Source organism: Engystomops pustulosus, chromosome 3 (assembly GCF_040894005.1).
Source record: "Engystomops pustulosus chromosome 3, aEngPut4.maternal, whole genome shotgun sequence".
Taxonomy (NCBI): Eukaryota; Metazoa; Chordata; class Amphibia; order Anura; family Leptodactylidae; genus Engystomops; species Engystomops pustulosus.
Genome location: NC_092413.1, coordinates 14,053,945 through 14,068,201, shown reverse-complemented (window position 1 = coordinate 14,068,201; position 14,257 = coordinate 14,053,945).

Here is a 14,257-nt window from a genome sequence, read left to right as displayed (position 1 = left end):
CAGGCCATTACCCCAGGGCAGGTTTCGCCAAACAGGACTCAACTTCTCTTCCAGTCCCAGGCAGCCCAGGACCCTAAAAGGAAACTACAATGATAATCCAAACTACTTCTCCTTCTTTCTATCGTACTGGTGTCCTCAGGTGCCTATACAATTTAACCTGTGACACAGCAGGCAGTAATAAGTTACTGCTTACATTGTCGCATTGGCACTTTGCGAAGCACTTTGAGAAGCAACTGAGATATCCTTTGTTATCTGCTGAGATGCAAGTCTACGTTGTACTATCTAGAGAGCCTAGAATTACTTGGGTTACAACAAGAATGTCTGGTTGGTTACCACCAATCAGTGGTGGTACCAGAGACCTCTTTTTGAGTTGACCATACACGCATGAACACCACTCCATTCCATGCACTTACAGAGATGGATGACCATCTTGCTCTGTTATTCCCATCCAGTTGGTGGTCTTGTATTTGCTCTGCTATTCTCTTCGTACACAGACTTTGGAATCCTTGTTCGGATAGTATCAGATGGATACTTGAGTGCACAACATACCTTAGGAGAAGGAAGATGACAAGCAGATTCTCGAAGAACCACGGAGCTCAGAACTTGGAGTGCCACAAGCATAAACATCAGAAAAACTAACCTTTTGGAGTTCCATTAACTTGTCTTGTGATTGTACATTTTCAACTTGTTGATCTTTGCAGTGTGAGAGAGAGGGAGGAAGTGGTGACCTGATATTACAACATACAATATTGAAGGAAAGGGAGGAGGAACTCCAGCTCAAAAGTAAACTTCAATCCAGGTAGGTAAAATCGAAGAGACTTTTATTGAAGATATACAAACAACATGATAAAACGGATTGGCATGGGTAGCGGGAAGGGTCCCTGGAATGCCTACGCGTTTCGGATAAACTCTGTATCCTTATTCATGGCTGATACATACAATATTAGGATAGATGGAGAGTAGTTTGACAGGCACTAAGTGAGCTCAGAACTTGAAGCTCCACAAGCAGACACTTCAAACAAACCACTCTTTTTGGACTTCTCGTTCTTGTGAGTTTTCCAGTAGTCCAATTGTGTCAACGCAAGATAGTAAGGAAGTGCAGACCCGTCTGCACAAAATACTATGTTAGGAGAAGAGTAGTTTACAATCAAACATTGAGCTCAGAACTTGAAGATCCATAATAAGACACATTAGTCAAACCAATAACCTAGAGCAAAGTAAATCTGTACCGATTTTTGTAGAATCCCTTGAGATACAATAGAAATCCTTCAATAACGATAAAATAATTGGTTCTACCAACATTTTTGTATTTTCAGATCCAAAATATGAGGTTTCCTAATGCCCGTTAACTTAGGAGCAGTTAAATTAGGGTTAAGATAGGGGTATAGATATCCCAGTATATTCAAGAATGACCCAGTGGTTGACCCCAAGTTAAAAAATGACGACACAATTAATTTAAAGCTAAATATTGGAAGAATCTAAACCAAAATGTACCATCTATAATGTATGCCAGATTCTGTAAATCCCAGATGGTTCCATCAAAGAATTCCAAATAAAAATGAAGAATTTGTAAATCCACTTTCTGGCATGTGAAATCTATCCAGTCCATATTGCACTTTCTCTTGTAAAACTCTAATCCTGATCTATAGAAATTCTGTTTTTATTAGGAGTGTGTCTGGAGTTAACTAATGGAAAATACTGTATCATCCACGATCTGCTTTACGTGATAGAATGCTATGATGGGTATATGTCTGATACGGCGTCGGGCAAGGTCATATACCATGGCAGGCAATGGAAGAAGGAGATGAGAAGCAAGTCTATTGAAATTGGAATTAATATTTATTTATAGAGCACCACTAATTCTATGGAGCTGTACAATCAGTAAGGGGGTCACATACATTACATTAAAGGGCACCTACCACCCCGATTCTACCTATAAAGGTAGAAGGGGTGGTAGGTGGATGGATGGGACGTGAGGATAGCCCTTTTTTGGGCTGATCCTCACGTCCCGGGCGTCTTTTACAAAACTTTATTACATCTATATGCAAATTTTTTTATGCGGCTACTGGGGCGTGGAGTAGCCGGACATGAGGCTACTAGTCGCGGCTACTCCACGCCCCGGTAGCCACATTACTCCTCCTACCAGATAATCTTCAGCGCACAGCTCCTGGCAGCTGCGCGCCCTCATCCGGGTCTGCCTTCGGCCGCGCGGTTCCGGGGCCGGAACTACTGCGCATGCGCAGTAGCCGAGGGACTCGGACGAGGGCGCGCAGCTACCAGGAGCTGCGCGTCGAAGATTTCCTGGTAGGCGGAGTAACGCGGCTACTGGGGCGTGGAGTAGCCGCGACTAGTAGCCTAATGTCCGGCTACTCCACGCCCCAGTAGCCGCAAAAAAAAATTTGCATATAGATGTAATAAAGTTTTGTAAAAGACACCCGGGACGTGAGGATTAGCCCCAAAAAAGGAATCGGGGTGGTAGGTTCTCTTTAAGACATTACATTAAGAACAGGCGCAAGTACAAAAATACAAAACTACAGAGATCAGGAGACAAGTAGCAGGAGGACCCTGCCCGTGAGGGGGCACAATCTATATGGTGGGGGGATAGAGACATGAGGTGAGGGAGCAGTGCAGTTATTGTGCATTCTTGGCGATCCTGAACAGGTGGGTTTTACAGGTTATGTTTGAAGGTTTGGAAAGTGGGGGACACATTTTGGTAGAGCGTTCCAGAGAATGGTGGAAGCACGGGAGAAGACCTGGAGACGGCTGTGAGAAGAATGGATGGTAATAGAGTGAAGCTGAAGGTCCTGTGAGGATCGGAGATTACGTGTGGGGCGGTATTGCCTGATGAGTTCAGAGATATGTAGAGGGGACATGCAGACGGCTTTGTAGGTCATGTGGGATGTGTCTGAACGGCTGAGCAAGCAGTATGCAAACACCCGCTGCTCCGCTCAGACGTCTAAATACACTGCCATCCGTGCACTTTCACGGATCATCCACCATCCTAGAGGAATCCGGTTGATACGAGGCTCTCAAAGGCTCCGGAAACAGGAAGATCCAACATCACCACTGGCTTCAAACGGGCCAGAGAGCCGCTCATGTTGAAAACAAGATGGCTGGAATTACGACAGTACACAACGACCTGGTGGACATAGCTAACAACCTGGAGGAAGAAGTGGACTCCCTTAAGGTAAAATAAGCGCTCCTAGTAGACTGTAATAGGAGAAACAACCTCCACTACAGAGGTATCCCCGAGAAGGGAAAAGGAAATTCAAGACACAATTTTCACCTCGGCAATGGAAGGTGGTGTTTCTTATAAGCTCTAAATCACCTTAATGCATTAACCATTTAGCTACATCCAAAAAATGATTATACAGGTGGTACTTGACCCCAATCCATCTCTCCAAAATGTACTCCTCCAAATCGGTCACATGTTGAATATGCCATAGACAGTGACACCATGTATGGTGGAACTGCGGGAATATTGTCCAATTTTGGCACTCCATCTTCCTATTTCTGAAAAAAATTCTCCTGTTCCCTCCCCCAAGGGGCCCCCAGGTAGCTCTCGTTTCCCCGATCTGGATGACCTCAGCAAAGAGGACAAAATGCTAATATTTCACATCTTGATTGTTACTGGAGTATACATAACCAAAAGATGGAAATCTAGAGCCCCCCCCTTCACTGATGGAGATTGTGCAGGGGGTAGAGTTTAATGCAGTTATGGAAAAGCTCATTGCTATGAGAACGGGCTCCTTACCCTCATACAATGGCATATCCACTAAATGGCATGTATACTAAGCCTCCAATCCACCTAGTAGATTAGACATTATCCTTTTTTCGATTTTCTCACGTAATTTCTCGAGATTTTGTGCTACACTTATACCTTCTAGAGAATTACACAATCGGTCATCATCTAGTCTACTCAGCTGTATGGGTGTACGCATACAGGGAACATGTTAGGCTGCATTCACACAAACGTGTGCCCACCCGACTACGGCCGGATGGGCACCCTTTGGGCCACTGAAGAGAAAGAGAAATTAGTGCTGCTCACCCCTCCACTCTCCATAGAAAATAGCCGCACGGCCATGCTTATGGGCAAGGATAGGGCATACTCTTTTTTGTGGGCACACACAACGTGCGCTCACCGTACCGAGCCCGGATGCCATAGACGACTATGGGGGACCTATATCTGGCTGCAAATTTATTACCTTATATACGTTCCCATGCAACCTTACTATTATGGTTATTGTTATCTGTTAATGTTGTGGTTAATGCTGTATTAACCCCCTTCTCACCTTTTCCTCTCCATTTTTCTTCCCCCCTTTCCCTTCCCTGCTCTCCTTCTCGCCCCTCCTACTTGAGCTTTGTAGGTACATATGTATGTATCAGTGCACTCCGGTTACCGGTAGTTCACCGGGATCATTTCTTTTCTGTATTGTATAAATCTCTTAAAATTCAATTGAAAAAACTCAAATTTTTTAGGTGAATCTGTAAAATATGGTTGCATGAGATCAGAAATGCAACGGCATTGTCTCCACATATCATTGGCAATTACGTTGTCCAAAAAAACCCCAACCTTTTCATGACGAAACGGCACATAGTAGGTTTTGGCTGGGAGAAGTGTCGATGTGGATGACCATACTTTTCTACTACAATGAACAGCAAATCATTTACAATTCTAAGCCTCCAAAAGAAGAGTCGTTGGGGCTTATTTACTAAGGGTCCGCGGTTGCAGTTTCCAACGTTTTTGGGGATTGCGCGGCTGTGTCAGGTATTTAACAGGGGATTGTTTTTCGCACGCGATAGGATTGTGGCACAGATGCGCAGCTTCCATGCAACAGAAATCGGGGCGGGCCGGCCTGGACGATGCGACTGATTCGGACTGATCGCGGGGTTAACATTCAAATTGTGTTGTAAGATCAAGCACTTACATGCACCAGGAAGAAGAAGGTGAACTCCGGGGACCTTAGCGGGGAAGCGACACATGCAGGATATCGGGCGCACGATCTTTGTGAATCGCGGCAGATGTCCATTATCGTCGGAACAATGCACTTTTGGTGAACTCCTCCGGACGTGTAAGTAAATGTGCCCCAATGTTCGTAGTTGCTATTATTGTTCATACAAGGAAGTCTCCAAGGAGTGACCATTAGGTGTGTGTCTGGAGTTAATGGAAAATACTGTATGATCTAAAACTGCTATAATTGATACAATACTGGCTGTCCCTGACCAAACCTACAGAAGACCTGTCACAGATGGACCACTCCACCCACTATGACCCTCGGTTAAGCTCTCTGGATGCTTTACCTTAGTCCCAATGATCAGCTGTAAGGTGTCTGTAATGAAGTTTTATTGATAATCCTTGTTCTTGTCACAGCTGAAATTTGGAAGATCCAGTTGTCACAGGGACAAAAACAATTTGTCTGGAGTTACAATTATAAAATATACCTGTTCTGACTTGCGGACAGATTAAACTTAAGTACAAACCTAAAGAACTTGGTAACCCGGTTACCGCCTGTACTCGATCTATGGTCTATATCTAACTGTACCAGCGAAGGATCATAGATGAATGAATGGGGCAAGAGTTGTAATGTCTTTGCCTCGAGAAGACAACCTGTTTACTAATAGAATCAATAGGGGATATTCATCGAGCACCAGCGTATGAAATGCCCTGCCATTGCATTTTCACAGCGCGATACATCAAGAGGAAGAAGCCTCTTGATGTATCGGGCAGGGTGTGGTGTAGAAATAGACACAGCCGGTGACTTTTCCCATGTGAAAAGTTGCCAGCAGCAGCCAGTGTGCCAGCGCGGGGACAGTAACGCCCTGAGCTGGCCACTCCCGGATGGACCCTTTGCTTTGCTTGCCATGCCCCCTTTCACGCCCCTCTGGATAGCATTTGCGATTATTTCAGGTCCTCTACACCTGATAAATATGCCCCAATGGGTCTGGCTTTGATACTTTAGCTAAAAGGTTGATATTTTGCGAAACAAAAGTGTAAATTACTCTACAAACAGTAGCCAACCTTGTCTTAAATGGATGACTCTAGACGCAGGAGCATGAAAAACTGTTTTAGGTCGCTCTCCATTGTGGCTCACAGACGGAATGTCCACTAAGTTCCTTGAGTTCACCAGAGACGTTACTGAGGTCCACCCTTTATCTATACAGAACTTGTCCACGTCTACCTTTAATTGCAGTGATATCTTATTCATCAATATGATCCAGTAGGTTTCCTGTATTTTTATAAGAAATAGATCATTGATGCAACTGCTTGCTTCCACAGTCACCACCGGATCTGGTTGCCCTTTGTCCTGGTGGCCATGATTATTTCAGAGCCCTGAGCCCCCTGGTGGACCTCCTGGTAGACCAGTCCGACCCTTCCCGTTGATCATAATCAAAAGTGCTCTTATGTATGAAGAATTTTTACCTTTCACATAGATAGATTTGGATCTCCAGTCACTTCCAAGTTTACAATGAAAATACTTTACCGTAAAAATACACTCAGGGGTAATTTTTCATCATCCTCGAAAGTCTGTCGGTAGGACATGAATGCATACATTAATGTGAAAAACAGAGCTGGAAGCGCAGGAGAATTGAGTTACAACACTAAAAAGTCATGCTTTCATTAAAAAGGTACAACATTGGTGAATCTGACCCTTTTTTTCCATTGAAACGCGGTCCAACAGCACACTGTTATTATGAATAGCGGGGTTTTTTTTGCTGAACATCAAGCATGGACAAAAATAAACATTGATGTAACAGATGTTTGAACTTCCTGCAGAAAGTTACCATCTATTGGATTTCAATGTCCAAAGAAGTCTTTTTTAAAAAAATTTATTTTTTTTTGACCAACAGTAGAATAAAATAAATGCCTTTCGTCTTGCAGTTCATCAGCCATGAACATCGATGGTCTTCAGGGGCCAATGACACAATTTCCTCTAGCCCCGGTCGGAGATGGAGCAGAATCGGAATGTTTTTTTTTGTTTTTTTTTTAAAAAACAAGGTCCTATTTCCACTGATAACTTCTGGGAAAGGAAGGTGGGGTGAGGGGGAGAGCGGCTCGAGGCAATGGAAGGGCACGTTTGCCACTGACTCATTAGCTTGACTCATTCAAAATGGAAATACGTGGTCATGGAATTAGTCTTGTACCAGGACCAAATACTTTCAAGTACTAGTGACTTTTTTTTTTTTTAAAGTGACATCAGGACTAAATTTATTGAGTAATTTTTCTTCCTTACCTTGTGCCATCTACTTTCTTTCATATGATTTTGAGACTCGGAAAGAAGATGGCCACCCACACGTGGGTGGTCTTCTCAAAAAGAAGAGGCCAATATGCACAGGATATTAGTGCATTGATCACCTTACGCTGAAAAGTCTATCCTATAGCGTTGTCCTCCCTTCTATTTCCTCTTGGCTAGATTTACCAATTTATGTGGGTCATGTGATGACCAGCTTCTCTAGACAGTAACCATGTACCTCAAATTGATATCCTTAAATGCATCAATATTTGGTCACCTTCTTTTTGATTTGTGATTTGCAGCCTGTCTAGAGATTTGTTAGCATGTCGGGGTATTCTATTGAAGAATCAGGCTAAGGCTACATTCAGATGGCCGTTGCCCGCCATACCGTAGCACGGTGGGCACACGGCGGCACGAGGGAAGAGGAGGAGGAGGTGAGCGCTGCTCACCCCCGCCCCTCTCCATAAGAATACACAGCACACGGCGCCGTATTCTGTTGAAAGGTGTCCTATCTTTCTACGTGTGCGGAACCGTACCGCTCCCGTTGGGCGCCGTGAGTCCATTGCAAAGTATGGTGGGCGTATATTGTTCGTATATACGTCGGTCGTAAATATACGGCCCCCATACGTTCGTGTGAATATAGCCTTAGTTAAATGTGGACAGATCTGTATATGGGAAGGGGGGGGGAGGTTGTCATCTCAAAGCGTTTTTTAGAAGAAAAGCATGACTCAGTTCTAAATTGTAGGTTCCCCACCATGTGCCTTCAACTCTTAGCGTGGGATAAGGAAAACATTGGTTCTTTTTGCTAGCTTTAAAGATAGCCCCCTTTAATATCAAGCATGACTTTCAAGAAGCCTAATGACATGATGTGGGATTAAAGCCAAACCAGAATATCTATTCCAGAAGGAACAACTGTAGACAACAGTGTTTCGATACGGTTGCATCTCTTGAGACACCAGCCTTAATTGGTAAAGTCTCTGTAAGGACAACTCTTACTTCCCGACCCTAGCCAATAGCCTCTCGCTCAGCCAAACCAGTTGTACTGAAGAGAAGCAACCATGATGAAAAATTGTACAGAGCTTTCTATAGTTGGGAATCTGTTCCTTCTAGAATAGATCTACTGGTTTGGCTTTTACCCCACATCATGTTATTAGATTTCTTGAATGTCATGCTCGATGTTAAGGTTGCTGCCTTTAAAGGCATTGTTTTCCTTATCCCATCCTGGAAAATCTATTTGCATGTTTCCCAAAATCCCCAAGTGGAGCATCAATGGCTATAAGTCTTCACACACCTACAAGACGGCCTTAATTAGCAAAGTCTCCTTAAGGAGAACTCTTATTTCCTGTCCCAACTCTTAGCATGTCATCATCTAAGGATAAAATGCTTTCCCAATTCAGAAATATTTGGAGTGAAAAACTATATTATTAACTGAAGTGAACATGGGCCGGCGGTGGGAAATCCTTGGTATTATTTCGAAGGCTTTTGAGTAATGGCAAAAAGAGAGTTAGGTTATAAAGGAAATGAGTGCTGGTTGCTTGGTGCACTACAGGCACTATGTAGCATTTGTAGAAAACTAAAGATGGGAGATTGCTGACATTCAGTCAAGGCACCTCAATGTACTGCTGCCATCACTCCTCCACTGCTTGGGTACCCAATGTTTCAAGCCTGTCGCAGAAGAGGTGAAGTCTCTGTGGAAATGTACACGGCCTTAAACTGACACTTGTTGGCTTACTTCACTCATGTCAAGGAGACAGGAGGTATCATAGACTATCATAAGGCACCATAGTGGTGGTGGTACATATATTGGCCATGCTGAGGGCATTATGAACTGGGCAAGGTAGCATGCACCACCTAGGGGCAAAGGATGTACCACCTTGGGCACAAGTCCCCTAGATTCGGAACCATTGGTTACAGGCATCAAGAAATTTTAAGTAAACATGAATCCTTCCTTCCGTTCCTCTGGGAATGTGTTTTTTTTAAAAGATCAGAGGCATAAAACCAACCTCAACAAAACCATTTGAGTTACTCTTCTTGGTCCTGGTGATCTTGCGACACTTAATCCTGGAAATCATAAGCAAAAAAGAAACATGTCAAGTTTTTGTTTCCGGCTACATCAGTATAGGTTACTCTCGAAACGTTGGAGTGCGCCAACCTCAACAATTTTTTGCCTGTGTTCTCTTTGCCTTCACTTCCATGCCTTGGCGTTCTTGAGTGGATTTGTTATGTAACATATGATTGTGTTTGTTATTACACAGTCATGAGGTCAGCAGAACCCTGACTCAATTTGTCCTACTTTATAATCTTAATATTTTCATTAATCACACTTCTTGGAAAGGTCTGAGATCCCGAACCTCCTGAGATTCCTGTATTTATTGATATTGTGGGCTAATCTGGTGGTATTCCATCAAGTCCTAATCTTCTTGTATATCAGAACTCTTTGCGTTCTTAAAACTTCAACAAACTTATCTCCTGCAGTACAAGATGAACCCAGTTGTGAGAAAAGGCTAAAGCTTTTAGCGTGGTTGACATCAAATGACCATCTGAGATTTCTCAATTACCGGTATGAAATATTCTTGGAACATCTGGTGACATTTATTGCCCAGCACATAAAATGTATACATTTAAAGGGGTATTTGTATATCAGGTATTTATGACATATCCATAGATGCGAGTTTCATCTCAGTAGCCCTTCCAGTAACCCTTGGACAGCCATAGCGATGGCTACGCATTCAGTCGAATTGGAGAGGTCAAAAAAGTCGAAGAATAAACTTCAATGGGAATTGTCGAAGTGGGACCCGCATCAATCCCGTATTTATTACTCATCCTGTGGATATATCATAAATACCTCAGTTGTCACCTGAGGTATTCTGGTAATAACAACCTATAGGCATCCAGTATGTAATTTGGAGGGCGCCAACACCATCGCTCACCTCTCTCAATTGGACATTGGCTTTCCTTTTGTCATTGCACCTCTCTTCCATTTCATTTGTAGATACTCTTCTCATGCCCATCTGGAGATTAGATATTATCACCTGATGACAGGTTCCAATTGTCATTGTAATAAAGATTCCAGTAAGATTACCTGGCTCCCTGCCAGAAGCCCCAAGCAAGTCACGGGGGCGTCAGTTTCTACAGTCCTCGAGTCCAACTCCCTCACCCTCACTCATCCCCCTCTATCCTCCTCCCCCATGCCTATGTGAGATGACCACTGCAAGCAAATATGCTTCTTCTAATTGTCATGCGCAGGAAACAGTGAAGACAGATCACCCCATCTTCGCTCTCACTGCGCATGCGTCACAAAATTCGTCCGGTTGCTAGCAAGTAAATCACTACCGAGTATTCACACCGCCGTGCCTCACTATCTTGCAACCCGGCAGAATGAAGCAACACATATGCTTTGAGAGTGGCGATGAGATTTTCTTGCAGTGGTTACTCCACATGAGGGAGGTCGGGGGTATGAGTAAGGATGACTTGAGGACTCCGGGACTCGCTCAAGGCTGCTGGTAGGGAGCCGGGTAAACTTTGATATACTGTTATAGCTTGCTGGAAGCTATTGCAACCTGTCATCAGGTGAAAATGCCATATCCTTATGATAGGTTCCCTTTAAAGCGCCTACAACGGAATTGTACTGCCAACAGTCACCTGTGGGGGGAGCTGTTTCCCGAATATAGTAATAATTCCATTTAAAATTGTATCCGTATAAGAATTACTCTATGTAAACTTGTATCTCTATTAAGGGCAGAGTTCAGGAGTGGGAATCTACTCATAATAATAGGCTGGATGCCCCGTTCCTGAACCCGGCCTGTATTACACTTAAAGCCTTTCACAGCTTCTAGGATTCCGGCTCTGGTAACACAGCAGATAAAATGGTAATGTATATTATAAGGTGTTATAACAGCGCAGTACATCATGTTCTGTTATAGTCCAAGTAAAGACTCCAGGAATTGTTGGATGCCGGCAGTAGTCCTGGAGCCGGATCGCCGGTGTTAGACGTAGGAGTGCACTGTAATGTCTGATGTACACGGCTGTGTCTGGGATGTGTATGGCCGCCAATCCTGTATTCTACTTACACAAAGCTTTTCCTCGCCAATGCCATGTACATGGGTGGATTCTGATATGTTCCAGGGAATGGCTTGTTTTTCATATTTTTTTTAATTTTTTTAAATTTTTTTTGAGTTTTTCCAATTTTATAAGAGAACAACATAGGATTATCAATGCAAATATTGGGTCTGGGACCCACAGGAGAGAGGGACAGGGAAAGGAAGGGGTATGGAAGTAAAAGGAAGGGGAAGTTCAGGTCAATAGGTTCCATTTAATTCAGAATGGCGACTCCAATTCTCTCCAGCCGTAAGCAGGATCCTTTGCATGGTTTATTTTAGGAGCATACAAACTTTGTTTAGAAGTACAAATGACTGGGGTAAAGTTTAGAATATATCTTCTATTCTGTTTCTAATCTGCTGGATTCCATCTTGCTAGCAACTAGACAGAAGCTCAATAGGAGGGTCAGTTTACAAAGAAGATTCCATTGAGGTCTATAGTGAGAGAAGGGGGAGCAATAAGTCGCATTGTCCATTTCTCCACCAACTAGCTTAAAGTGCACTTCAAATTCATAGACATAGATTGCCGAGATCAGAGCTGTTGGGAAAATGAAGACTCCAGTCCGCATAATGACCAGAAACAGTAACACTCCTAATGCACACACAGTGGACCTCTGGATGGAAATCTGCCCCTGGTAATGTGATATCACACAGGTGCACGACTCGTTATTTCCCTGGTCATGTGATGTCACACAGGTGCACGACTCGTTATTTCCCTGGTAATGTGATGTCACACAGGTGCACGGCTCGCTATATCCCTGGTCATGTGATGTCACACAGGTGCACAGCTCGTATTATATCCCTGGTCATGTGATGTCACACAGGTGCACGACTCATTATTTCCCTGGTCATGTGATGTCACACAGGTGCACAGCTCGTATTATATCCCTGGTCATGTGATTTCACACAGGTGCACGGCTCATTATATCCCTGGTCATGTGATGTCACACAGGTGCACGGCTCGTTATATCCCTGGTCATGTGATGTCACACAGGTGCAAAGCTCGTTATATCCCTGGTCATGTGATGTCACACAGGTGCACAGCTCGTTATTTCCCTGGTCATGTGATGTCACACAGGTGCACGGCTCGCTATATCCCTGGTCATGTGATGTCACACAGGTGCACAGCTCGTATTATATCCCTTGTCAATTGATGCCACACAGGTGCATGGCTCATTATATCCCTGGTCATGTGATGTCACACAGGTGCGCGACTCGTTATATCCCTGGTCATGTGATGTCACACAGGTGCACGGCTCGCTATATCCCTGGTCATGTGATGTCACACAGGTGCACAGCTCGTATTATATCCCTGGTCATGTGATGTCACACAGGTGCACGACTCATTATTTCCCTGGTCATGTGATGTCACACAGGTGCACAGCTCGTATTATATCCCTGGTCATGTGATGTCACACAGGTGCATGGCTTGTTATATCCCTGGTCATGTGATTTCACACAGGTGCACGGCTCATTATATCCCTGGTCATGTGATGTCACACAGGTGCACGGCTCCTTATATCCCTGGTCATGTGATGTCACACAGGTGCAAAGCTCGTTATATCCCTGGTCATGTGATGTCACACAGGTGCACAGCTCGTTATTTCCCTGGTCATGTGATGTCACACAGGTGCACAGCTCGTATTATATCCCTTGTCAATTGATGCCACACAGGTGCACGGCTCATTATATCCCTGGTCATGTGATGTCACACAGGTGCGCGACTCGTTATATCCCTGGTCATGTGATGTCACACAGGTGCACGGCTCGTTATATCCCTGGTCATGTGATGTCACACAGGTGCATCGCTCGTTAGTATCATAGAGCAATCAGAGCTGTGTGTTGTAATGTGCCATGCACCTGTGTGACATCACTTGACTAGAGACCGTTTTTTTACCCACATGAAGCTATAATGGAGCTGTCCTATAACACGACAGCGACTAATTCTATATAACCTTTTGATTTTCAAACAATGCTGGAAAAATGGACAACCCCTTTAACTCCCATACACTGCAACTTATGGATGGATCTCCGGTATGGCTGCTATATATTAACATTCAGGCTGCGAGACGTCCCTTTTAATCTCGTATAATCTCAGTTGGATGAATAAAAAAAAAAACGAGTGTTTTTTTGGACAAGAAATACCAAACATTTCCATTAGCGATACAAGGTAAAAAATCATTAATACAGATGTTCTTGTAAACTGACGGAACGACAGCTAAAACGCTCAGTGAGTCACTTAGAAGAAGTGAAGTCATTGAAGTTCTCCGCTCCTCTGCTTATCGTGGGGCTCCTCATGCCAGACTACTGTAAGTTATGAGCATTACTCACGACTCTGCTCTTCGCCCCTCATAAAAGGATAAGATCCTGACCGTCCGCGGGCTGTTCATTACCAGTCCCAGATAGGATTTGTCAGGGAGAAGCCTCCTTATCGCTCATCCCTGCCGTGAATGTTGTTCCATGCAGTGTTAATTAGGTTGTAGATCATTGCAATACAAGATGTTAAGCAGGCACTGGCGGCCATACATGGTCATCCGAGCCCGGCCAAAAAGTGAGTAATGGCAAATGTATCTCTTCACTTGGAAATAAATTGAATCCTGGAAGTAAGAAAAAATGGATGTGTGAAATTATTTGATGCCTCGTTATATTGGATTGAATATTGGCCATTTTGGTGGTTGGTTGCCTCTATGGGGCTCATTTGCTAAGGGTCCGAATGCTGCACTTTCGTCGGTTTTCCCGAATATTTCAGTTTTACGCTGAATTGCCCCATGGGATTGGATTTCGGCACATCGGCGTTGGCTTGTACGCGACAGAAATCGTAGGGCGTGGCCGTCGGGCAACCCGACGGATGCAGACAAACCACGAAATTTTTAAAAGGTTTTGTGTGGCAAGATCAAGCACCAGGAAGAAGCAGGTGAACACCGGCAG